The 24637-nt window shown below is 46.1% G+C and overlaps 1 protein-coding gene across 5 annotated transcripts in view; it reads left to right on the plus strand.

Annotated features, from left to right (window-relative positions):
* The window catches only part of LOC147014061 (histone acetyltransferase KAT7-like), a 68816-nt gene that overhangs the window by 787 nt on the left and 43392 nt on the right, over window positions 1–24637 (plus strand). The window lies entirely within an intron of this gene.

Below are 24637 nucleotides of genomic sequence, written 5' to 3' on the forward strand. Positions count from 1 at the left end.
ACAAGTCTTGGCAGTTCGTATGGTTTGTGACGTTTTTTTTTTTTTTTTTTTTACATACTGTGGTCATGGTCATCCCATTCCATTACATACAATGATCATGGTCATTCCGTACCATTAAATACCATGGTCATGGTCATCCCATACCTTTACATACCGTGATCATGGTCATGGTCATCCCCTACCATTACATACCACGGTCATCCCAGAGAGTTACTCGATCGTGGTTTGGTTTACTTTTTAGCGGTCCTTTAGGGGCGAAATGTATTTCTTGATGTACCTGAATAATAATAAATGAAATTAATTGAAAAATCCCCATATGACTACATACCACGGTCACCCCATATGACTGCATACCACGGTCACCCCATATGACTGCATACCACGGTCACCCCATATGACCGCATACCACGGTCACCCCATATGACCACATATCCCGGTCACCACATATGACCACATATCCCGGTCACCACATATGACCACATATCCCGGTCACCACATATGACCACATATCCCGGTCATCACATATGACCACATATCCCAGTCACCACATATGACCACATACCACGGTCACCACATATGACCACATACCACGGTCACCCCATATGACCACATACCACGGTCACCCCATATGACCACATATCCTGGTCACCCCATATGACCACATATCCCAGTCACCACATATGACCACATATCCCGGTCACCACATATGACCACATACGACAGTCATCCCTTACTGTTGCATCACCACGTTCACCCGAAAAGTTTTGTCATCCTGCTTTTTCATTTTTATGTGAACAGTTCAGATGATTTGCAACATTACGTGTTTACCGTCTCGTTTTTGTTGTTTTGTATTATCGAGGCTCATGGAAGAGCTTGAGCAGAATGGAAAGGAACAAAATGTAATTGGGGGAGGGGGGACACCATCAGCAGAGTAGAAGTGAGAGTGAGATCAATGGGAGGGGGAGAAGGGCACATACATGGGTAGACCATGGGCTACCGTAGACCCCATCCCCCCCCCCCCCTGGGGATTTTTGTAGACTATGTTTTTCAGATAGCCTGACTCATGCCCTAGCACAATCCGGTTGTCTGCAAAAAAATCGGTGGTGGGTGTGGTCGTGACACGCCCCGCAGTAACCCCACCCCCCATTCTGAAATAAGGAATTTGGTCTCCGTAAATATCTTCGCTATCCCTTAGGCTAGGACGCTGAAATTTCTCATACTTTACCATTGGGTCAAGCCTTAACTGAAAATCTCAAAATTAAATCCAAGATGACCGCTATAGTGACGTCACAGTGACGTCATTTCCGAAAAGTCATTTTCAGGCTGTTTTTAGACCTAATTTTGGAATTTGTCATTTGTGGATGTTTTTTCTTTAAAACTTTGCATAATTTCTGTTGTTCACTAGCTCACTGCCATCATACATGTAGTATTCACAGATTGTTGAATTGATGTTGATGTTTATTGATTTCTGTATTTCAGTTTAGATGAAACTTTTCAATGGCCGACAAGAAGAAAACATGAAAAACCCTTGAAATTAAAGGCCAGCTCACGGTCTAAAGCCAAACATTCGCATGAAGGCTTATCCTGTATTATACACTATGTGAAACACACCTCAGATAAAAAAGTTAGACCACTTTCAGATGTTAGTTTCTCGAAGATGGAAGAAACAGTGGAACTGCGACAGAAGAAAGCTAACGCCAGTGAAAGGCTTGATGATATTTGTATGGAGGTACCAAAAGCTTTCTACAAAAACGTGCACGGAGCGCACAGATGGTGTTATTCAAATTTCACGAACACGTCCCGCTTCCTCAAAAGAAAGGGTCCTGCTGAAGACGATGAAGTACCATCTAGCGCCAAGAGACGCATATCCTCAGAATTGGCTGCAATATTATTTCCTGCGAACAAATGTCTCTTCTGCGACAGATCACGTAAAAAGGTACAGGGGAAGGAAGAGAGGCTTGTGAAGTGTGTTACAAGTAGCGCAGAAGAGTCAATCGAAGCAGCCGCTGAGAAAATGAAAGATGCCAATATATTGGCGAAAGTACAAGATGTTGATTTAATCGCCCGCGAGGCACACTACCATCCGTCGTGTCGTAAGCATTATACACGCACAGATGATCGGCATGAAAAAACTGATGTGGACACTTCTGTCGTAGAACAACAGAATGCTCATGAAGCTGCATTTGAGCATGTCTGCCAATATGTTGAGAACAGCATTATCCATGGGGCTAACGTTGAAAGGGTTACAATGCTCAAGGACCCATATTTGCAGTTTATGTTGAGCAATAGCCCCGAATTTTACAATGTCAATTACAAAACTGACAAGATAAAAGCAAATTGACAAAGAAATTTGGAAGCAAAATACAGTTTTGGCAACCTAATTACAGGAGTGAACTTGTGTATTCGACGGAAGTTCCAAAAGGTCAGGCCATCGAGTCTGCATTTGAGGTTGCTGCATCCGACCTGAAACAACTAGAAGAAGCAGCACTACTTCTAAGAAGACTTATTCTTGGCTCCAAAGACTAATCCACAGAGATGCCTTGGCCACCTTCACCGAGCTTCTTACTTAGTGGAATTATCCACCCACCTACTCAATTGCAAGATTTTCTTTCCTGGGTGATGACTGTAAAGAAATTTGCAGATGCGTCGACGAAAAGAAGCAAATTGGTTGATTCCTTTGCTGAAGATATTTGCCGAGCTTTGACAAGAGGGCAATGGACAATGCTCAAACACCTTCTTCTGGGTATGACACTAAGGCATTTGACTGGTAGTGCTGAAATAGTCACTCGATTGAATTGATATGGACACTGTGTTTCCTACTCTCGTTTGCTGGAACTGGAAACGGCCATGTGTAAGAGCATAGTGGAGAGAGAAGGCGTTATTCCACCTTCAATTCAGCCAGCCGGAAATGTTGTTAGTCATCTATGCTGGGACAATTTTGACCTGAACGAAGAAACACCTTCGGGTACTGGCACAACACACACGGCCCATGGGATAATGATCCAGGAGGTTCTTGTAGATGCTTGCAGCAACCCCTCTTGCATTCAAGTTCCCGTTCTCAAGAACAAGCAGCGCTCAGTGGTTTACAATCCTCAAGAGATAGAGCCATGTTTTGTCAATACCAAGACTGAACCATCCCTTGTAGTATCCATCAGTGATGCCTCACAAACAGACACAGAAACTTGGGCCCAATGGTCTGATACAGTGTGGGTATTTTGCAGGGCACTGCTGTAGAACGCGACGCAGATGGTACCTGGATGGGCTGGTTGGGTAACCATGACAGCGAAGAGCAAAGATGACAAGGATGTGTTATCCACAGTTGACTACATGGCTCCCGTGAATGCCCTGGTTACTGAGAATGCCACTGTCCAACACCTCCTGAAACTTTCCCAGGCAGCATCCAGAGAAGTGGGCCAGCACTACGCAATCGTGACGTTTGATCTGGCGGTGGCAAAAAAGCATATGCTCTTGTATGGCAGCATAACCGTTTGTTTGAAGACTTAATTGTCAGGATGGGTGTTTTTCACACTACCTGTGCATATCTTTATGCTCTTGGAAAACGGCTTCAGTCCAGTGGCTTTGAGGAAATAGTAGTGGAAGTTGGAATCTGCGCCAGTGGGTCCATTAACAAAGTGATGTCCGGTAAACATTACAACAGAGCATTGCGTGTTCACAGGCTAACACTTGAAGCCTTAGAGCGTCTGTTGTTGAGGGCTTTCGAGACATCAGAGGGGCAGATTATTGGAGATGAAACAAGAGGCCTCCTGCAACGCTTATCACTCATTCCAAGAAAGGAGAATCTATCGGAAACTCTGGCTAACAATAGCTACACACGGCTGCTGATGCTCTACAACAGTTCCAAGGAAAAGGTTCGCAAGCGAGAAATGGGGAAAACCGCTCAGTTTTGGTTGGATTATATGGATAAAGTATGGCTGGTCTTGATGTTTCTCAGAGCAACCAAAGAGAACAATTTGGATCTTCATCTGTGGTGTCTGCAAAATCTGTCGCATGTTTTTCAGCTATGACCGACCAAATTATGCAAGATATACAACAGTATACATGCTGACTCTCCTAAACCTCCCCAGTTCCCATCCTGGAGCTCAAGAGCTTTTGCGGTTAAATGGACTCAGTGTGAACAGATCCGAGGTACAGTCATCGAGATATGCAGTTGATCTTACCATTGAACAAACCATCAATCGACATGCAAAATCTCACGGGGGAATTATTGGATTCAGCAGAAACTATTCTGCTTACTGCAGATGGTGTATGACAAGACACTCGCGGACAGGTTATGTCTAAGCCACCATGGAACTGACAGGAATGGAGAGTCAAGGATGTTCAACACACAAGGACATAAGGACCTCAGAAATACTCCGCAGTGAAACCGATGTTCGCAATGTTGTTGATGCCATCACAAGCTTCATTAACCCTTTCGATGTCGAGGATAAAGATGTCCTCTATCGTCTGTCATCAGGAGTACCAGCTCCACCCGAAGTTGAGCAGGATCTTCTCTCAGCGGACAATCGTGGGAAGATATTACACGAAGCATTTGTGAAAGAAAGGCTAATCAAGAAAGAAAAGAGTTTCCACGAACCAATCAAGAAACAGAAACTCAAAACATTTGTGTCACTAGCAAAGTCGGTTAAAGTTACAGGGACAGACAAAAAAACTAAGGATGTTGTTGCACAACGGAATGTGTTTGGCCAATTGATATTGCTGGCTCTTCAATACAACATAAGCATGGAAAATGTCCTCAGTTATCCATTGGGGCCCATTCCATGGGCTCTAGCAACAGCTACAGGATCCCCAACGAAAACAGACAAGGCCAAGCCAATGCATACCCTGGAAGGACATGCTAGCTTGTCACAGCGACCGACCAACGAAAGCATGAGTTACATAATCGATGGAAATGCCCTACTACAGACACAAGTTTCCATCCCAGAAACATTTGGTGAGCTGGCTGAAAGTTTGTTCGCACAACTTCCTAAATTACGATGGATAGACTTCGTGACTGATACTTACAGAGACATGTCGATCAAAGAAGCAGAGAGAGAACACAGAGGAGCATAGTCAACGCATTTAATCAAGAGTCCACTTACGAAGATCCCACGTGACTGGAAGAAGTTTCTGCGTAACTCAAAGAATAATACACAACTTACCAAACTGCTTCTGCTGGAATGGAAAACGCCAAAGTACTCTGCAAAACTGGTCGAAAGAAGAATCCTGTTTGTCTGTGAGAGAGACTGCACATCCATCACAAGCTCAGATGGTAAAACTACTGAATCAGAAGATGTGGAGGAGCTACATTCGACTCAAGAGGAAGCAGACACAAGGATGATTCTGCACTGCTGACATGTGACTTCACATTCCTCATCTGAGTCCACAATTGTAATTAGATCACCAGACAGAGATGTATTCTTGTTGCTGCTGAAACTTGCGCAAGATATTCAACAGCGAGTGTTATTTGACACAGGAGTCGGCAACAAACGACGGATGATTGACGTTCATCGTGTAATCGCAGAAGCTGGAAAAGATATCTGTTCAGCACTTCCAGCGTTGCATGCATTTTCTGGGTGCGACACGAGTTTATTCGTACGAAAGGGGAAGCTGCTTCCTTTGAAGACTCTTAAAGATCATCCAGATTTCTTGGCTACGTTCCTCTCATTAAGAAGTTCACCTGATGTGAGTGATACTCTTTATCAGATGTTAGAGCACTTCACATGTTTGTTGTACAGGAAGAAGTCAACATCATCTGATATCAACAAGCTACGTACCGAGCAGTTCTTGGAGAGGTTCAAGCCAAAATCTGGATCATTGTTGACCAGTTACAATGGAGTTGACTTGAGCATACTACCTCCATGCCGGGCATCACTGCGGATGCACATACAGAGGGCTAATTACCAAGCACTGGTCTGGTGCAGGGCAGACCAGGCTATGCCAGATGTACCAACGCCAGATGGGCATGGTTGGTGCATAGTAGATGGCGAATTGGATTTCCAGTGGACGGAGGGAGATTTGATGCCGAAAGAGCTTGTGTATTTGTACGATGAACCGGAAGATGAGGATGAAGAGGAAGAGGACCTTCCAGAAGTTGAGAGTTTTGAAGACACAGAAGAATAATTTTCCATGTTTGCCTTCGTGCTAGTCCGTTATTATATAGCCAGTACATTGGAACTTATAGAGAACACTGCCACGAGTTTCACCACATGAACGGTTGTTAGTTGTTAGACTCTACTGTACCATTTGCAAATATACCAATATCACAAGTTTAAACTTGTTCTTGATAGCTTTAGAGAACCTGGACAACATATATAAAATAAAAAAATGACCATTTTTACAGCCATTTTTCCCTGCTGTGCAGGGGTTGGCTTTTTCTTGAGGCAATGTTTTATGGCCGGATGCCCTTCCTGACGCCAACCCTGGTCGCCTCTTACGACACACAGGGATATGGTACACCTATTCTAACCGGGGCATACACCGAGACCAGTACACTGGTACTCATTTCGCCGACCTCGGAAGGATGACAGGCTGAGTCAACCCCCTGGTGTTAATTCAGCAGCCAACGGAGTTGAACTCAGGACCCTGGGATCCCAAGCCACCACCCTAACCACTAAGCCAACACCAGGCTTCTGGACAACATATATATTGGTGGATTTATTGTTTATCAAGATATGCTTCAATAATCCTTGATGTTTGTCCACTAATGCTGAGATTTGCTAATTGGAAACGAATATTGGCACATGCAAAATAAAACGTATCATTTCAATTTGATTTCAGTTCAGTTTATAGTGATGGTTAATTGATAATATGACAAGTGATTGATATTCATATCCGTGTGATAATGATAGCATCTGAATTAATTCTGCTTAGTAATAATCAACATGTCGGAGATGATTGCAGAAAACTGCTCAAACATATTTTCTGTTATGACGTCACTGTGATGTCATTGATCTTTGGGTCAATTAAATTTTCTTCATGTTTTTATTAAGAACAGCTTTTCTAAATACAACAAGGTGAAATTCAGCAGGATTCACTCAAAAGTACACAAGAAAATAGCAAAATCTCACCCCACCCCCCATTCCTAAAATTATCAAAATTGCGTCAGCATGGTACAGTTATAACATAGCCTATACTTTTATTCCACCAAAATTCTGCTTGCAGACAAGCAGATTTCAAAAAGACATATAACAGGCTATTCAAAAATGATAGTCTGCAAAAATCCCCAGGGGGGGGGGATGGTTTTGACTATTGGCCCATGGTCTATATTGCAAGTGTTGGATGAGCTCCCGATTCTATGAATGTCTGCAGAGAGGGAAGAGGCTGCTACCTGGCTGTCTAAAGGATGAGGAATGATACAGCAGATGGTGGAGTCTAGTCATCAGCCAAGAGATAAAGTTTTTATAATTAGGGTACCCTATTGTTTTTCTTCTGTTTATTATTATTAGGGCTTCAAGCATGGCTGAAGCTCTATTGAAATCATTAGTATTACTATTATTAAAGGCGTTTTTATGTTCTACTGACCGATTTTGTGGCGGATCTGGAGGGAAAACTGTTTGATGAAATTGAACGAAACTTAACAGGATAATTACTCACCACCTGAAGTTTATACTATGAAACATTTGATGACGTAGGTCACGTGGTATGGCGGCCATATTGGATTTTCTCCAAAACCTAAAAACATCTTCTCCAGAAGGGATAATCTGACAGCCTCAATCTTTTTCACACATTTGCAAAGTTCCATGTTAATGTTAATTTGTTAATTTGGTCGAAATCGTTATTTAATTTATATGATTTTAAATGATGCCGATTCGCCTCATTAAATATGCAAAATATGCAAATGAGAATTGAAAAAATTTAATGACAAATTTAGATAGCACATAAACAGGCGACTCCCAATATATTTATACTATGTCTGTATTTGACCCCAGTGAGCCCCCAGCGCCCCCCAAAGTTGAAAATGACCCATTTTTGAAATGTCATAAAATAAAAACAACGCTTGGATGAAATTCAATGAAACTTATCCATTTAATAACTCTCCACCTGAAGTTTATACTTTGAAAATTTTGATGACGTAGGTCACGTGGTATGGCGGCCATATTGGATTTTCTCCAAAACCTAAAAACATCTTCTTCTCCAGAAGGGGTAATAGGACAGCCTCAAACTTTTGCACACATTTGCGAGGTTCCATTGGAATGTTAAGTTGTTAATTTCGTCGAAATCGTTGCATAATTTATATGATTAAAATTATGCCGATTCGCCTCATTAAATATGCCAAATATGCAAATGAGAGTTGAAAAAATTTAATGACAGATTCTGATAGGCCTTGAAGAGGGGACTCCAAATATGTTTACATTATGTCTGTATTTTACCCCACTGAGGCCCCAGAGCCCCCCGAAGTTGAAAATCACCCATTTTTGACATGTCGTAAAATGAAAACCAAAGAAGATAGACAAAAAGTGACCACAAATTCTGGAAGATATTTTAACGTTCTACAAGTTCGCCATTTATATTAATATGCAAATGTGGAGTTATTGGACTTTTTTGGGGACTTGAAATTTTGTCCAGCCTCGATTTGTCCAATGTGAAGTTTCTTTCTCTATCATGTTTTGCTATCGGCTTTTCAATCCTTCATTGAGATAACATGAGGGACCCCGTAGCTGGGCCCCATTGCAGACTTGAACTAACTTTCTAACTCGGAAAGCCCATATCATGTGACAGGGTGATAGTGTTGAAATTTGTTAAAATGGAGGCACGCCTTGAAGCCCGGGATTACTGGTTTACCAGTTTTAATTACGCATTATTATTATTTTTCCGCTGGCATTTTGCACCCTTTTTCGCTTTAAAAACCATTTTCTCTGGGACGCTAAGGCCGATCGACAGGAAATTTTCACCATAGTTTGTATCTTTTTTGTTAGCACAATCACGTTATAATTATGACGTCATTGGTCACGTGGTGCGGTCGCCATCTTGAAAAAAGCGATAAACTTTGGACATCTGTATCTTGGAAACCGTGCAATGAAAATTTTTTTCGTTTGATACATTTTACTAAGCTCACTATGGGGAACACGTGTGATTTTTCATGACGTCATAGGTGAAGCGATATACCGGTGAAAATTCGTCAAGTAGAATGCCGTATCGGAAAAATCTGAAATTTTTTGAGCGTCATCTACGCCAAAATTCATCGTCAAAAATGTTTTTTTTGACGTCATCGATGACTTAATTCGGCCGCCATCTTGTTTTTTTTTTTTTTTTTTTTTTTAATCTTCTTCTCCAGAAGGGCTGGACAGATTGAGGCGAGACTTTACAGGTACATTCCCCAAGAGGTCCTTTCTCAAGTTTGTTAATTTCTTGTTGGCAGGTCACATGGTTTGCCGGCCATCTTGAAAAAACCTTAAAACCTTCAAACATCTTCTTCTCCAGAAGCGCTGGTCCAATGAAGGCGAGATTTCAGAACTATATTCGTGACATGCATGCGATGCAAGTTTGTTAATTTTTAAGTGATAGGTCACATGGTTTGGCCGCCATGTTGGATTTAAGAAAAATATTAAATAATGTTTTCTCTGGAATTTCATAAGCCATCGAAGCGAAAATTTGCAAGTGCCTTCCTCCCTCAAGTCTGCATACATGGTAAAAAATTTTTTTTACCTCAGAAGTCACATGGTTTGGCGGCCATCTTGCATAGAAAAATAGACCTTATCCGATTTACACAAACTTCACACACTTGTTCGGGTCGACGATGGAAAGCAGAATTTAAATTTATGATATCATAGGTCACAAGGTTCGGCAGCCATCTTGGATTGAAAATGAATAAATTTTAAAAATCTTCTTCTCCAGAAGGGCAAGACAGATTAAGACGAAACTTCACACATATATTCCCCATGAGGTCCTTTCTCAAGTTTGTTAATTTCTTCTTCATCGGTCACATGGTTTGGCGGCCATCTTGAAAAAACCCTAAAACCTTCAAACATCTTCTCCAGAAGCACTGGTCCGATGAAGGGGAGATTTCAGAACTATATTCGGGACACGTAGGCGATATAAGTTTGTTAATTTCGAATTGATAAGTCACACGGTTTGGCCGCCATGTTGGATTTAAGAAAAATATTAAATAATGTTTTCTCTGGAACCGCTTAACCTAATGAATCGAAAGTTTGCAATTATCATCTACCATCGTGTGTGCACGCGTGGTAAAAATTCTGACGTCACACGTCACACGTCACATGGTTTGGCGGCCATCTTGGATAGAAAAATGCACCTTTACCGATTAATACGAAACTTCACAAATGTGTTCCAATACCCAGTTGGAAGCAGAATATAAATTTGTGATGTCATAGGTCACATGGTTCGTCAGCCATCTTGGATTGAAAAATAATATCTTTAAACGTCTTTTTCTCTGAAACGACTGAACAGATCCAGGCGAAACTCCACCACTATGACCGCCTCTCCATGACGAATAAAAAGTTCTCACCCCCTTTTGATGTACGACACAACGTTTGGCAGCCATAGTGGATTGAAGGAAAAATATTAATTAATGTTTACTCTGGAACTACTGCATCAATAAATGTGAAACATCACCTTTATGGTGGAACAGTCATGCGGAATGAGGGTTTGAAATTTCAACGGGATCGGGCCCAGGGTTTGGCAGCCATGTTGGTTTTAAGAAAAATATTAAATAATGTTTTCTCTAACCTAGCGAAGCGAAAATTTGCAGTTATCGTCTCTGATCGTGTTTGCACATGTGGTGAAAATTATGACGTCACAAGTCACATGGTTTGGCCGCCATCTTGGATTGAAGGAGAAATATTAATTAATGTTTACTCTGTAACCGCTGCTTCTAGATATACGAAACTTCAAATTTGTAATTTAGCCGACATGCGAAACAAAAGTTTAAAATTTCAACCTGATCGGTCACGCGGTTTGGCAGCCAGAATTATTTAATTCTTTGAATCTGTTCGCCAGTAATAAGGAAATTGAACGCTTTGTGCTGCCCGGTTCGTAACTCGTCTGTTCCGCGCCGTCTCGAAGCAGGCCTGTGTTTGTATCACCATTAAATAATGTTTTCTCTGGCACCGCTTATCCGATAAATGCGAAACTTTGCGACTATGATTTAAGTCTCATGTTGTATCAGTTGTGTCAAAGGCGGACGGACTGGGTACCCGGTCATCACTGCCAGCAGTTATAAAGTGGCAGTTCTAGTTTATTTTGTTTTTATTTTTTTATTTTCCAGGGAGTCAGAAAGATCATTGATGGAAATGAGGAACAAACAAGATTGGGCCAAAGACACTGCCTTTGGGCCCTTGGGGATGAAATGAGAGGATCCTGTTTAGAGCGGCATGCTGAAAAATCATCAATTTTCATCCTATTAACTTGAAAATAAACAGCAATTGCATAGTGCATCACTGAATTGGGAAATAAACTATTTTTGAGGTCAAAGGTCAACTCAAGGTCAAGCTTCTAAAATCATCAAATATCATCTGAAAAATCGTCAATTTTCATCCGATAGACCTGAGCTTTGATTAAGATCGTCAATCTTAATGAAATGGACAATTTTATGTATCCATGGCAACTTTTTGTGGGGGGGAGGGAGGGTTGCATTTTAAAGTATCGTGCTAAGCATAACATGTATCTTGTCGATCTGTTTGTCCATTAATTTTGTTACTTGCAAAATCAAAGATTTTTTTTTTCAAGTATATTGGTGAGTCAACTTTGATAGTCAGTCTCTGTCTGTGTCTCTCTGTCTTTGTTTGTCTGTGTCATTCGCCTACAGGTCATAATTTTAAACCGATCTTCGTGAAACTTCCCCACCTGGTAGACTGTCATAAGCAAGAAGCCTCTTATTTCTGAGGTTAAAATGTCAAAAGGTCAACAAAGGGCAACAACTGTCAAATTTCTTAAATCCTCGATTTTCATCTGATTGATTTTAAAATTTCAACAGGATTTGCGTATCACATCACTGAATTCAACACCAATTATTTTTGAGATCAACATAGGCAGAGTTTCTAAAATTGTTAATTTTCATCCGATTGACTTGACATTTGAACAGGATTTTCATATCAGTTCACTAACTTTAACCAACAATTATTTTTGAGGTCAATAGGTCAACACAGGCCATTTTTCTAAAATTGAGAGTGCCAAAAACTACATACAGTTCCTTCAGAAAGTATTCATAACACTTTACTTTTTCACATTTTATTGTGTTGTAGCCCTGATTTTGAAATGGATTAGACTTAAATTTTTTGTCACCGATCCACACAAGATACCCAAGAATAACAAAGTGAAAACACGTTTTTAGAAATTTTTACAAATTCATCAAAAATCAAAAGCTGAAATGTCTTGCGTCAACAAGTATTCAACCCCCTGAATCAATATTTTGTAGAAGCACCTTTGGCAGCGATTGCAGCTTCAAGTCTTCTTGGGCATGTCTGTACCAGCTTTGTACATCTGGATTTGGGGATTTTCTCCCATTCCTCCTTGCAAATTTGCTCAAGCTCTGTCAAGTTGGATGAGGAGCGTCGGTGAACAGGAATCTTCAAGTCTTTCCACAGATTCTTAATGGAATTCAAGTCTGGGCTTTGGCTGGACCACTCAAGGGCTTTCACATTCTTGTTCTGAAGCCATTCCAGTGTTGCTTTTACTGTATGCTTGGGGTCATTGTCCTGTTGGAATGTAAATCTTCACCGCAGTCAAAGGTCTTTTTCACTCTGAAGCAGGTTCTCAAGGATTTGCCTGTATTTTGCTCCATTCATTGTTCCCTCTATTGTTACAAGTCTCCCGGTCCCTGCTGCTGAAAAGCATCCCCATTACATGATGCTGCCACCACCATGCTTCATGGTAAGGATGGTGTTCGATGGGTCATTAGCTGTGCGCAGTTTCCACCAGATGTAATACTTTGCATTCAGGTCAAAGAGTTCAATTTTTGTCTCATCAGACCACAAAATCTTTTGCCTCATGCTCTCAGAGTCTTTCCTGTGCCTTTTTGCAAAATCCAGGTGTGTTGTCACATACCTTTTTCTCAGGAGTGGCTTTGTCGGGCCACTCTCCCATAAAGCTTAGATTTTTGAAGTGCTGCAAAGGTTGTCGTTCCGGCAGTTTCTCCCATCTCACCCAAGGAACTCTGTAGCTCAGTCAGAGTGTCATTGGGTTCTTGGTCACTTCCCTGACCAAGGTCCTTCTTGCCCGGTTGCTCAGTTTGGTCGGACGGCCAGCTCGAGGATGAATCTGAGTAGTTTCATATTCTTTCCATTTCCTATTTATGGAGTTCAATGTGCTCTTTGGAACTCCCAACACTCTCGAAATTGTTTTATACCCTTCCCTAGATCTATACCTCCTCACAATTCTTTGGATACTTCCTTTGACTTAATGGTGGAGTTTTTGCTCTGACCTGCATTGTGAACTGTGGGACCTCATATATAAAGGTGTATTTCTTTCTAAATCATGTCCATTCAATTGAATTGGCCACAGGTGGCTTCCATCAAGTTGTAGAGACATCTCAAGGATGATCAAAGGAAATTGGATGCACCTGAGCTCTATTTGGAGTGTCATAGCAAAGGGGTTGAATACTTATTGACGCAAGACATTTCAGCTCCTGCTTACCTCGGCCACCAAAGGTGAAGGAGGTTATGTTTTCATCCCTTTCTGTCTCTGCTGGATTCGCTATATATGCAAGATATCCCTTATTGTCGGGTTTTCCGTGTGTGTGTGTGTGTGTGTGTGTGTGTGTGTGTGTGTGTGTGTGTGTGTGTGTGTGTGTCTGTCTGCAACGCGAGGCTCCACAGCACGAACCAGCGAACCAATTTCGAGGAAACTTTGCCAACAGGTGGAATATATACTGGGAATGTGCACGTTTGAATTTCGTTGCCTAGCAACCACCCATTCCTTTGTAGCGGCCGAAAAACCGCGTACAGTATTTTCAATACTTGTCCTTCAGTTTTGAATGTAGAGAAACGAGACTTCGGAATTAAACACTTCGAGATATTTAGAAAATTTTACTCGAGCCGATTTTTGATTGAGGTTTTATTTTTAAAATGGTAGTCCTTCAAAAATCGTGTGTCTATTTACCGTCATTTAAGATGTGTATACAGTTTGTAAGGAACTACACCGTCGTTCCACCTTCGATCTCTCCTCGATCCAAACGTTATTGACCAAATTGAAAAGGATCCAAAATAAATGGAATCACCAGCATTTCTGTCTTTGTGGATTTCTAATATGTTTATTTATTTACCGAAAACGATTCCACGACCCACACACCACCTCCAATTATTTATTTATTTACCGAAAACTATTCCCCACCCACACACCACCTCCAATTATTTATTTATTTACCGAAAACGATTCCCCACCCACACACCACCTCCAATTATTTATTTATTTACCGAAAACAATTCCCCACCCACACACCACCTCCAATTATTTATTTATTTACCGAAAACTATTCCACGACCCACACACCACATCCAATTATTTATTTATTTACCCAAAACTATTCCACGACCCACACACCACCTCAAATTATTTATTTATTGACCGAAAACGATTCCACGACCCACACACCACCTCCAATTATTTATTATTTAAAGTGGGCGTGGCTTATGAAAAATATTGTGTGGCTCAGGAGGTGTGGTCAAACAAGAGCATTGAGAGAAGTTTATCGGGTTTTCCGTGTGTGTGTGTGTGTGTGTGTGTGTGTGTGTGTGTGTGTGTGTGTGTGTGTGTGTGTGTGTGTGTGTGTGTGTGTGTGTGTGTGTGTGTGTCTGCAACGCGAGGCTCTACAGCACAAACCAGCAAACCGATTATTTTTCAAATGGTAGTCCTTCAAAAATAGGGTGTCTATTTACCGTCATTTTTTATCTGGAGTGCCAGTTGGCAAAATACGCAATAGGAAAATCTTGCCAGGCAGAGGAACAATTGTATGTGAACCAATACGTCTTGGCAATGAATCGTTGTCGGTGGATCGGTCAGAATGAAAAGCATCGTATCCAGCGCTTCAATCCTTGCGAATCCCTCGTCGCCTTCCGGCTTGTTTGCTTGTCTGTTTGTTTGTGTACACAAATATCTCAAAAAGTTGTGGACGGATTCGGATGAAACTTGGTGGACATGTTGGGTGTGCGTCAAGGAAGAATTGATTCAGTTTTGGTGAAGATCCAAATCCGGATCCAACTATGAGAATTTTTTTTAGTGATTCTTTACCATTGAGAGATAGGGCTCAAAAACGAGATATGGCATGATATTTCAAAAATGTATTGGGCCCGATATGTTCTCGTGGATCAGGCATTACAGGGAGAAGGTATGCGCTCTACCGAGTGCCCTTCTAGTTTTTAATTAATTTGTAAAAAATTCTAAAGAAATGTTTTCACTTTGTTATTATGGGGTAGTTTATGTAGATCGGTGACTAAAATTTTTTAAATTTAATTCATTTTAAAGTCAGGCTGTAACACAACACAATGTGAAAAAAGTCAAGGGGTGTGAATACTTTCTGAAGGCACTATGTCTGGATATCTCAAGAAGTTGTCTATGAGTTATTACAAAACTCGGTTGATTAGTTGGTTAAGGCCCAGTCACACCTTGACGTTTTAGCCAGGAATGGCAACGTATAAAAATGCACGTAAAACGTTGGCGTACGTTGAAGTTTTGAGGTTTTGTTTAAAGTTTTGGTCGTATTCATAACGTGTTGGTCGTATGCATAACGTATTAGTAACGGGCACAGAACGTTTCGTTGTGTTAAAAATAACTTATACCAACGAATGCTTAGCCTGTTGTCGGCGTTCACAACCTCTGCCCAACGATAGTTTAACTTAGTCATAGCATGCTGCACGTATCGCCGACGAACTCGTGGCTTTCTCTGTTAAAAACCTGCCACATGCAGATTTAAATCATAACCTCCTGAAAATTGGAAGTGTCAACATCGCAGTCACACCTTGACGATTTAGCCAGCGTATGCCGACCTATGAAAAATGTGTTTAAAACACTGGACCACGTCGAATATGGTATGGGTAAGTTGTGTATACGTTAGGAGCACGATGAAAAACGATGAAGTACGCTGTCATATTACATGGTACGTCTAGTACGTCGTGAAATTTCAAGCATGCTGAAAATTTTACGACGTACTCGACGTATGGCTCACAAGTTCCGCATACGCTGGTATAAGTTCTCGGCACGCTCCGCAATCGTTTACACACGTCGGCCACACGTTACTTGTAAGTTACTCATAAGTCGAAACACGTCGAGGTAATGTTTAGCATACCCGAAACTTAATTTTTAACCTACGAGTAACGTGCTTTGAACCTATGAGTAGTGTGCTTTGAACCTATGAGTAGCGTGCTTTGAACCTATTAGTAGCATGCTTTGAACCTATGTGTAGCGTGCTTTGAACCTATGTGTAACGTATCTCAAACGCACATTGTCGTATGTAGACGAATTTGATTGACGTCTTCCGGACAACCACAGAACTTACTGAACGTGTTTCTAACTTACAGCTACCGTATAATGGCGTATTGGCAGCGTTTTGGGGAATTGGTATTGTTACGGATTCGCGCCCGCCGGCGTGCTGACGGCCACGTAACTCGAATCGCGGCACGTCGCCCACCGGACGGACAATCCAGTCGTGACCCTCTCGGACTAACGCCGGGAACCAGTCACGGGTGGACCTTTCGGTCTCACCGCGATCGAGCCAATCAGCCCCCGCGTGGGATAGGGTTGCTCGCCAAATTCGACCTACCTAAGTACCCACGCGGAGGGTAGACCGGGCGATCGCACCTCGCCGCAGGTCGACTTCGGACACGGGCCACTTAAGCGACCCGTTCCATACTATCGGGATAACCGAGCGGTGTTATTCATCGACCTCGACGGTTCGATTAATTATCGGGCGTATTCAGCCCACTACCAACCCTTTACGTGAAGCAAGATGAGGATTCAATGAAAGAAATGACGAAGCGAAGCGGGAAACAGTTCAACACAAAGCACATTTATTCGCGACGAACGGAAAGCACACATATTCAATTCCACCAAAAGCACACAGAAAAGACACAATGCAATTTACACAAAAAGCAAATATAAAAGCGAAACACAATGCAGAGCTAATACCGACTACCGAGCACACGGCAACACTTATACAATTTTACTTCACAGACGGCGCCGACAACACATACCCAAAACCAAGGAAAAGAAATACCCTCAAGGATGAGGCGGGCCTGAGGCCGAGACCGGGTCGCGCCTACCCGTCTGGTGATGAGACGCGGAGCGGCAATGGCGCCTCAACTCCGCGGGCCTCGCGGACAGTGTCTGGTCGCGGCTGGGAAGGGGGCCCCCTTGGTCGCACTATCTCAGCGCGGGGGGAAACAGGAGGGGGTTGCTGATGCTCGGGGTATAGAGGATCTTTATTATCCCGCGACGAGCGTCTCCACCTCGGCCAGGTCGCGCTGTCGGCCTCCCTCGGGTGCAGCTCCCTGCACGACGCGAGCACCCCCTCGTCTGGTGTCGCCGCCTTTCCACAGCTCCGTCCCCTCCGTTCCGACTCCAACGCACACGACGAGCAGCTCCACCGCCCGCGAAGTCTTGACTCTCTGTTTCCGACTCTCCTACTCTCCTACTCTCCGCCTCTGGACTCTCCGACTCCTCTTCTTTCTGACTGACGAACACGGTCCTTTTATCCCCCGTAGCTTCGCCTTTGACCCCCTCCCTTTGACCTTTCACCTCGCTCCCCATTGGCCCGAGAAAAAGTGGGCGTGAAGGCTTTTTGATCCATAAATTTGCATATATCGATCGTCCTGGAGGCGGGGCCAAATCGCCCCTCGCTCACCGATTGGACGGCAAAAAGTGGGCGTGTGTCGTTTTTGATCCGTTTTTGAAGCACAAAATCCGTGATTTTGTACACGCTGTTCGACGCGCGCCCTGCACGAGTCCAACACCGGTACCCACAGCGGGGCAAGAACGGTGGCGATGCTACGGTTGCGAGGTGTGACGTGAAGGTCGTGGCGGTTGTGGTGAAGCGGCGTTGTGGTTGGTGGTTGATGTTGTGATTGTGGTGGTAATCATGGCGGTTGGTCCAAATTAAAGATAGTAAAAGAAAAACGGCTATCCTGAAGAGTCGCAGCACGCATACATGACATGTATTCCCACTAGACAACGGGTTTGGGCCTAACTACACATATACTTGCCGAGATACCTCACCTAAGGGACCTGAATGGTGGTTTGCGAATTTGGTAACCACAACACTACCCCTTCCCCTTTTTACAGACTCGTCCCGAGTCGTCAAATTTTCGTGTGCCATCATGTGTAATTTTCCCCTAGTACATTTTACCTACGGATCCCTGAGTGCGACATTCATGGTATTCGTGTCCCCAAAATAAATAACCTGAGGGCTGCGTAACTATCTAAACAAACTCACTCACACGGACGACTTAAATAAAATTGCCGGCGCTAGACAGACATGCCGGGGGCGCACTCATATTTACAGTACATCTTAACCTTAACTTACAAATTTTACACTAAACCATGGCCCAGGATCACTGAACTCTGCAAAAGAAAAGCAGTTAGCAGGGAGCCAGGCTGCCCGCATGCAGTCTCTGGCTCAAAACAATGCAGGTGACAGGGAACGTGGCTGGCTGCTCACACGCAGTCCAAGGCCTTCCCTTTTGAAATGAACGCGGTGAACCACAACGGTGCATGGGCTGCACAACGCAGTCTCCGTGCCAGCTCAAGTGGCACACGCAATGAGCACAACGAATGGATGCATGAACGCAAACACGGTGCACGGGCCGCCACTGCAGGCCCGTGTTGTAGCTGCCAACAGGGCAGTTCTCGCAGCTTGCAAACTGTTGCCTTGCGGATCCTGGCGCACATGGATATGAACAGGGGGGGGGGGGCAAAGCAAAAATTGAACGGGGCTGGTTAACAGGAGCAGTGGGCATGGCATGGCAAAGGCAGCAGGCAAACACAGCCCGCAGAAGAAGGCCGCTGCAGGCAAACATAGCGGGCAGATGAACTGGCCGGCACAGGCCTTGAAGCAAACACGGCCAGCCGATGGCACAGGCCTTGCAGCAAAACAACAGCTGCCGATGAAGTGGGCCGGCACAGGCCTTGAAGAAAAACAGCCAGCCGGCAGATGAAGTGGGCCGGCACAGGCCTTGCAGTAACACAGCCAGCAGATGAAGCTGGCCAGCTTTTGCCGTCAGTGGAAGTTGGTGGAGGGAGTGCGGTGGTGCTGGCCACTTGGAAGGCGGGCTCGGACCTACCTACCTGTCTCACTCCCACCTATCGCCTTTGCCTGTCACTGTCTATACCCACTCCCTTAATTTGTCAAACCCCAATTTAGCCCCAACTTATTTTTTTATTTATTTTTACTTTTATTTTCCCACTATAAATCGTCCCCTAACCCCCTTTATCGTCCTTGTTCGGCTAACCTATCCTGTCACCTAGCCTACTCCCAACCCCTACATTCCCTTCCCGGAGGGGAATAAGGGAGAGCTAACGTCCTGTGTCGAGGCCCAACTCAAGCCTCAGAATGGCCTCCCCAGAGTTCGGCGATCTAACCCAAAGTGGGTCCAGCGGCCCACAACGAGAGCGAGGGGATGGATGGTGCGGAGGGGTACATCTCCTAATCTACCCTAACCATTTAACTGTTAAACTACCCCGGGGCTTTCAACAAGCGCCTCTCGCTTAAACTATTGGTTCTAACAACCCAGATTCCCGTCGCCTGTGTTGGTGTCCTCACAATTTCGGGCCTCGACCCCAATTTTCTCTCCGTGCCCTCACACGGTCTCCTGGCTGGGACACGTGGCTCCCTTTGGCAGGCACGACCCTCTGCCGATTCTCCCGCTATGCCACCCCGGGCACTACACTGCCTCCGAGCCTACCAGCTCCCTAACACCGGGGAGTGCCCCCATGGCACCTCCCCTGAAACGCACACGTGGCAGGCCGGCCTCCCGGGCCCCTTTCCGAGGGTCACCCGTGCCCACAACACTGCCCACGCGGCTAATGGCGCCCGGGCCCCCGCACCAAGCAGGCACATCCGTGCCCACTACTCTATCCTGGCCCCCCATGGGCCCATGGCCTACCGCGGCCGACTAGCCTGGTGCCCGGGGTACCCACTCAGCGATACTCACCTTTCGCAGCCACGCTCCCAAGCCCGTCAACAGGGCTCCTGCACCCCTCCAAATGGGTCTCGAGCCTACTTTCCCACCAACAACAAAACGACCTCCATTTTTCAATTTGACTAACCCAGCTAACTCACTCTACACTGACCCCGGGGTCCCTTGGGCGGGAGTCACTCCTCCCCCCAATCACTCATCGCACCATGCATTCCCCATTCACTCCACACACACAGACCCGCTGGCCTCACTCACTCACCAAGCACATGCTTCCACTTCACTCACCAACTCTTCAACACACACACCGCTGAACTCTGCCATCCTTCTAACTACCTCCCCTAACTAACTCGTGCTCCCACGTCGTCCCTTAAACTACAGCACGTTCCTTTTAACACTACGTAGCTAAGCTACGTCCCCTCTACACATTCACAAGTCTGTCCATGTCCCCAAATAAATCATTTTATTTCCCCACCTAAATCTGGCTACAATCCCTCTACCTAATCCATTCCAAGGACTCCATTAGGACTTACCCCCTGCCCCATGGAGTCGGTCTAACTAAGCTAACCCTTCCCCCTAACTAATTTCCATCCTGTGCCCAGGGTAAGGGGGTCTTCCACCCCTTGCCCAGGAATCCTGTGCACCCGAAGGTGAGGCTTGTTTTTTTTTTTTTTTTTTTTTTACATGCGCAGCACCTGCGCGGCAACTCGCACACTTTGCACCTGCCCGTGACGTCATGCAGCTGCACGTGTTCCTCGTCCCTCCTTGGACGGTACCATCCGGCAGAGATACCCCTCCTGCCGGATTCCAACCCCACGTGCAGCCATGGCGTCACCGTGCGCATAAAAAAACACAAGCCCCACGTCTCGAGGGGTTCCCCACGCGAACACATGTGCTTTGCCCGTTGGAGCTTAACACACACGATCGCGTGGAGAACCCGTCCGGTCCAAATCCATTATCCTGCCTAAACTTTGTCCGTCCGCGGGATCGGCAAATCCACCGCGTGCGTTTCCGGACCGGGACTTCACTCTCGCAAGCGAGCACGTGGTGGTCTCGTGCGTTGCACAGCACGGACCGCGTGCTCACTGCTGGGTGAACCCGGCACGGTCCCCGAAACAACTACAGCCGCTACTCGGCTTTCGTTCCTCTGTCGCCGTCTCCGTCTCCATTCCACACACGCATACCTGCGTGTTACGACGCACACAGTCCACTCCATCACATTCACACCGGGAGACGCGGCTGCGTGCTCCCGCATGCCAACCGACATCTCCCTCACATACCGCTCTCTCACACACACGGTCTCCCTTGCATACGGCCGTTCACTCACGCGTGCCTCACTACTCACACAAACCATACTACTCACACACGCGGGGGCACTCAACCGCTGTGCCTCATCCACACACCGTGCCTCACTCATACACGCGGGGGCACTTAACCGCGGTGCCTCATCCACACACGCGGGGGCACTCAACCGCGGTTCCTCATCCACACTGGCCGTTTCACTCACACACACGGCCTCTTCCACACACGGTGCCTCATCCACACACGGCGTGCTGGGAAGCACGTACTCTGGCACAATCGCCACCTCACCACTCACACACGGGGTCGCTTCCACACACGGGGACGCACTCACACCTTGCACCACACACACAGGGACAACCACACTGGGGATTTGTGTCCCCACAAGGGTCTCCGGGGCCTCTATACCCCCCAAGCTCTCCGTGCACCCGTCCACAGCACCCGTCCCCTCGACCTCGCAAAGCACGACCGAACTCACCTGGTCGTGACTCGCCTCAAGGGGGCATACTCCCTCCCCTCGTTCCTGGAGGAGGCCACCCAGGTGCTCGCACTGGGTCCCTACACGCTCCGCGAGCTCAACCTCACTATCCTCCACTACCTCCGTGTGTGTGTGCGCGTCACTTACCCCGTCTTCATCGTGTTGTCTCTCCTCTATTTTTTCTGTCTCCCGTGTCTCTATACATTTATAAGTTTCTGTCGTCGTCACCTCGTGTCTCGTCTCACACGTTTTGGTCTCCCCATTTAATTTTTCCCTCTTGGTCACCGTCGATTCCTCTGTCACGACCCTTGCCCAACACGCCCCCCGAATTATTTTTTCACCCGCCTCCACCGCGGGCCTGTCAGCCGTTGCACCCCCTTCCAGCTCGTTTGCTCCCACACGTGGAGTCGCCATTCCCAGCTCCCTGGTCACGGCCTTCATGCCCGCCTGCAGGCATCGGCCCATGTTCTGCGTCTCACCCCGTAGCTCTTTCATTTCTTTTTTTATATTTGTTTCCATTTTTTTGTGTATACGCATCCATCTTTTGTGTATACGCATCCATCTTTTGTGTATACGCATCCATCTTTTCGTTCATGCCTTTCATATCCGCATTTATTTGTTGTGTATTCGCATCCATCCTCGTTGTCATTGCCGCCAGCATGGCGCATAGCTGGGCTATGTCAGATGCACTCAGGTGAGCCGTTCCGGCAGGGATCGGGGAAGGGTTTTGGTGGAGGGGGGAAGGGGAGGTGTCATTCACCGCGGCCGCTGCCGCACCTATTTCGGGCTCTGGGTTCAGTTGGGCGAGTCCGTGTTCCTGCACAATCAACATTTCCTGCTCGGGGATTCCATCCTGGACCATGGATCCTACACATTCTACATCCATTTCTAATACCCCCGGCTCCCGCTCGCCTTGAGACGCCATCTTGCTTCTCGTAAAGGGTTAAATTAGCTCGCTCGTAATTTGGAGGGAATCGGGGGTCACTTCTCTCACCCCTGGACCGATTCCCGTGAATTTAGCTGGAGACAGGAGAGCTCGTTTTCCTGTTCTCCGATACCAGTGCCGCGAGGAGGGCGATGGATTTGTATCGCACGACCTGACACCAGTGTTGCGGATTCGCGCCCGCCGGCGTGCGGACGGCCACGTAACTCGAATCGCGGCACGTCGCCCACCGGACGGACAATCCAGTCGTGACCCTCTCGGACTAACGCCGGGAACCAGTCACGGGTGGACCTTTCGGTCTCACCGCGATCGAGCCAATCAGCCCCCGCGTGGGATAGGGTTGCTCGCCAAATTCGACCTACCTAAGTACCCACGCGGAGGGTAGACCGGGCGATCGCACCTCGCCGCAGGTCGACTTCGGACACGGGCCACTTAAGCGACCCGTTCCGTACTATCGGGATAACCGAGCGGTGTTATTCGTCGACCTCGACGGTTCGATTAATTATCGGGCGTATTCAGCCCACTACCAACCCTTTACGTGAAGCAAGATGAGGATTCAATGAAAGAAATGACGAAGCGAAGCGGGAAACAGTTCAACACAAAGCACATTTATTCGCGACGAACGGAAAGCACACATATTCAATTCCACCAAAAGCACACAGAAAAGACACAATGCAATTTACACAAAAAGCAAATATAAAAGCGAAACACAATGCAGAGCTAATACCGACTACCGAGCACACGGCAACACTTATACAATTTTACTTCACAGACGGCGCCGACAACACATACCCAAAACCAAGGAAAAGAAATACCCTCAAGGATGAGGCGGGCCTGAGGCCGAGACCGGGTCGCGCCTACCCGTCTGGTGATGAGACGCGGAGCGGCAATGGCGCCTCAACTCCGCGGGCCTCGCGGACAGTGTCTGGTCGGGGGTGGGAAAGGGGCCCCCTTGGTCGCACTATCTCAGCGCGGGGGGAAACAGGAGGGGGTTGCTGATGCTCGGGGTATAGAGGATCTTTATTATCCCGCGACGAGCGTCTCCACCTCGGCCAGGTCGCGCTGTCGGCCTCCCTCGGGTGCAGCTCCCTGCACGACGCGAGCACCCCCTTGTCTGGTGTCGCCGCCTTTCCACAGCTCCGTCCCCTCCGTTCCGACTCCAACGCACACGACGAGCAGCTCCACCGCCCGCGAAGTCTTGACTCTCTGTTTCCGACTCTCCTACTCTCCTACTCTCCGCCTCTGGACTCTCCGACTCCTCTTCTTTCTGACTGACGAACACGGTCCTTTTATCCCCCGTAGCTTCACCTTTGACCCCCTCCCTTTGACCTTTCACCTCGCTCCCCATTGGCCCGAGAAAAAGTGGGCGTGAAGGCTTTTTGATCCATAAATTTGCATATATCGATCGTCCTGGAGGCGGGGCCAAATCGCCCCTCGCTCACCGATTGGACGGCAAAAAGTGGGCGTGTGTCGTTTTTGATCCGTTTTTGAAGCACAAAATCCGTGATTTTGTACACGCTGTTCGACGCGCGCCCTGCACGAGTCCAACACCGGTACCCACAGCGGGGCAAGAACGGTGGCGATGCTACGGTTGCGAGGTGTGACGTGAAGGTCGTGGCGGTTGTGGTGAAGCGGCGTTGTGGTTGGTGGTTGATGTTGTGATTGTGGTGGTAATCATGGCGGTTGGTCCAAATTAAAGATAGTAAAAGAAAAACGGCTATCCTGAAGAGTCGCAGCACGCATAAATGACATGTATTCCCACTAGACAACGGGTTTGGGCCTAACTACACATATACTTGCCGAGATACCTCACCTAAGGGACCTGAATGGTGGTTTGCG

The sequence above is a fragment of the Eptatretus burgeri genome, chromosome 13, assembly GCF_056783735.1.
Source record: "Eptatretus burgeri isolate ZD-2024b chromosome 13, Ebu_testis_v1, whole genome shotgun sequence".
Taxonomy (NCBI): domain Eukaryota; kingdom Metazoa; phylum Chordata; class Myxini; order Myxiniformes; family Myxinidae; genus Eptatretus; species Eptatretus burgeri.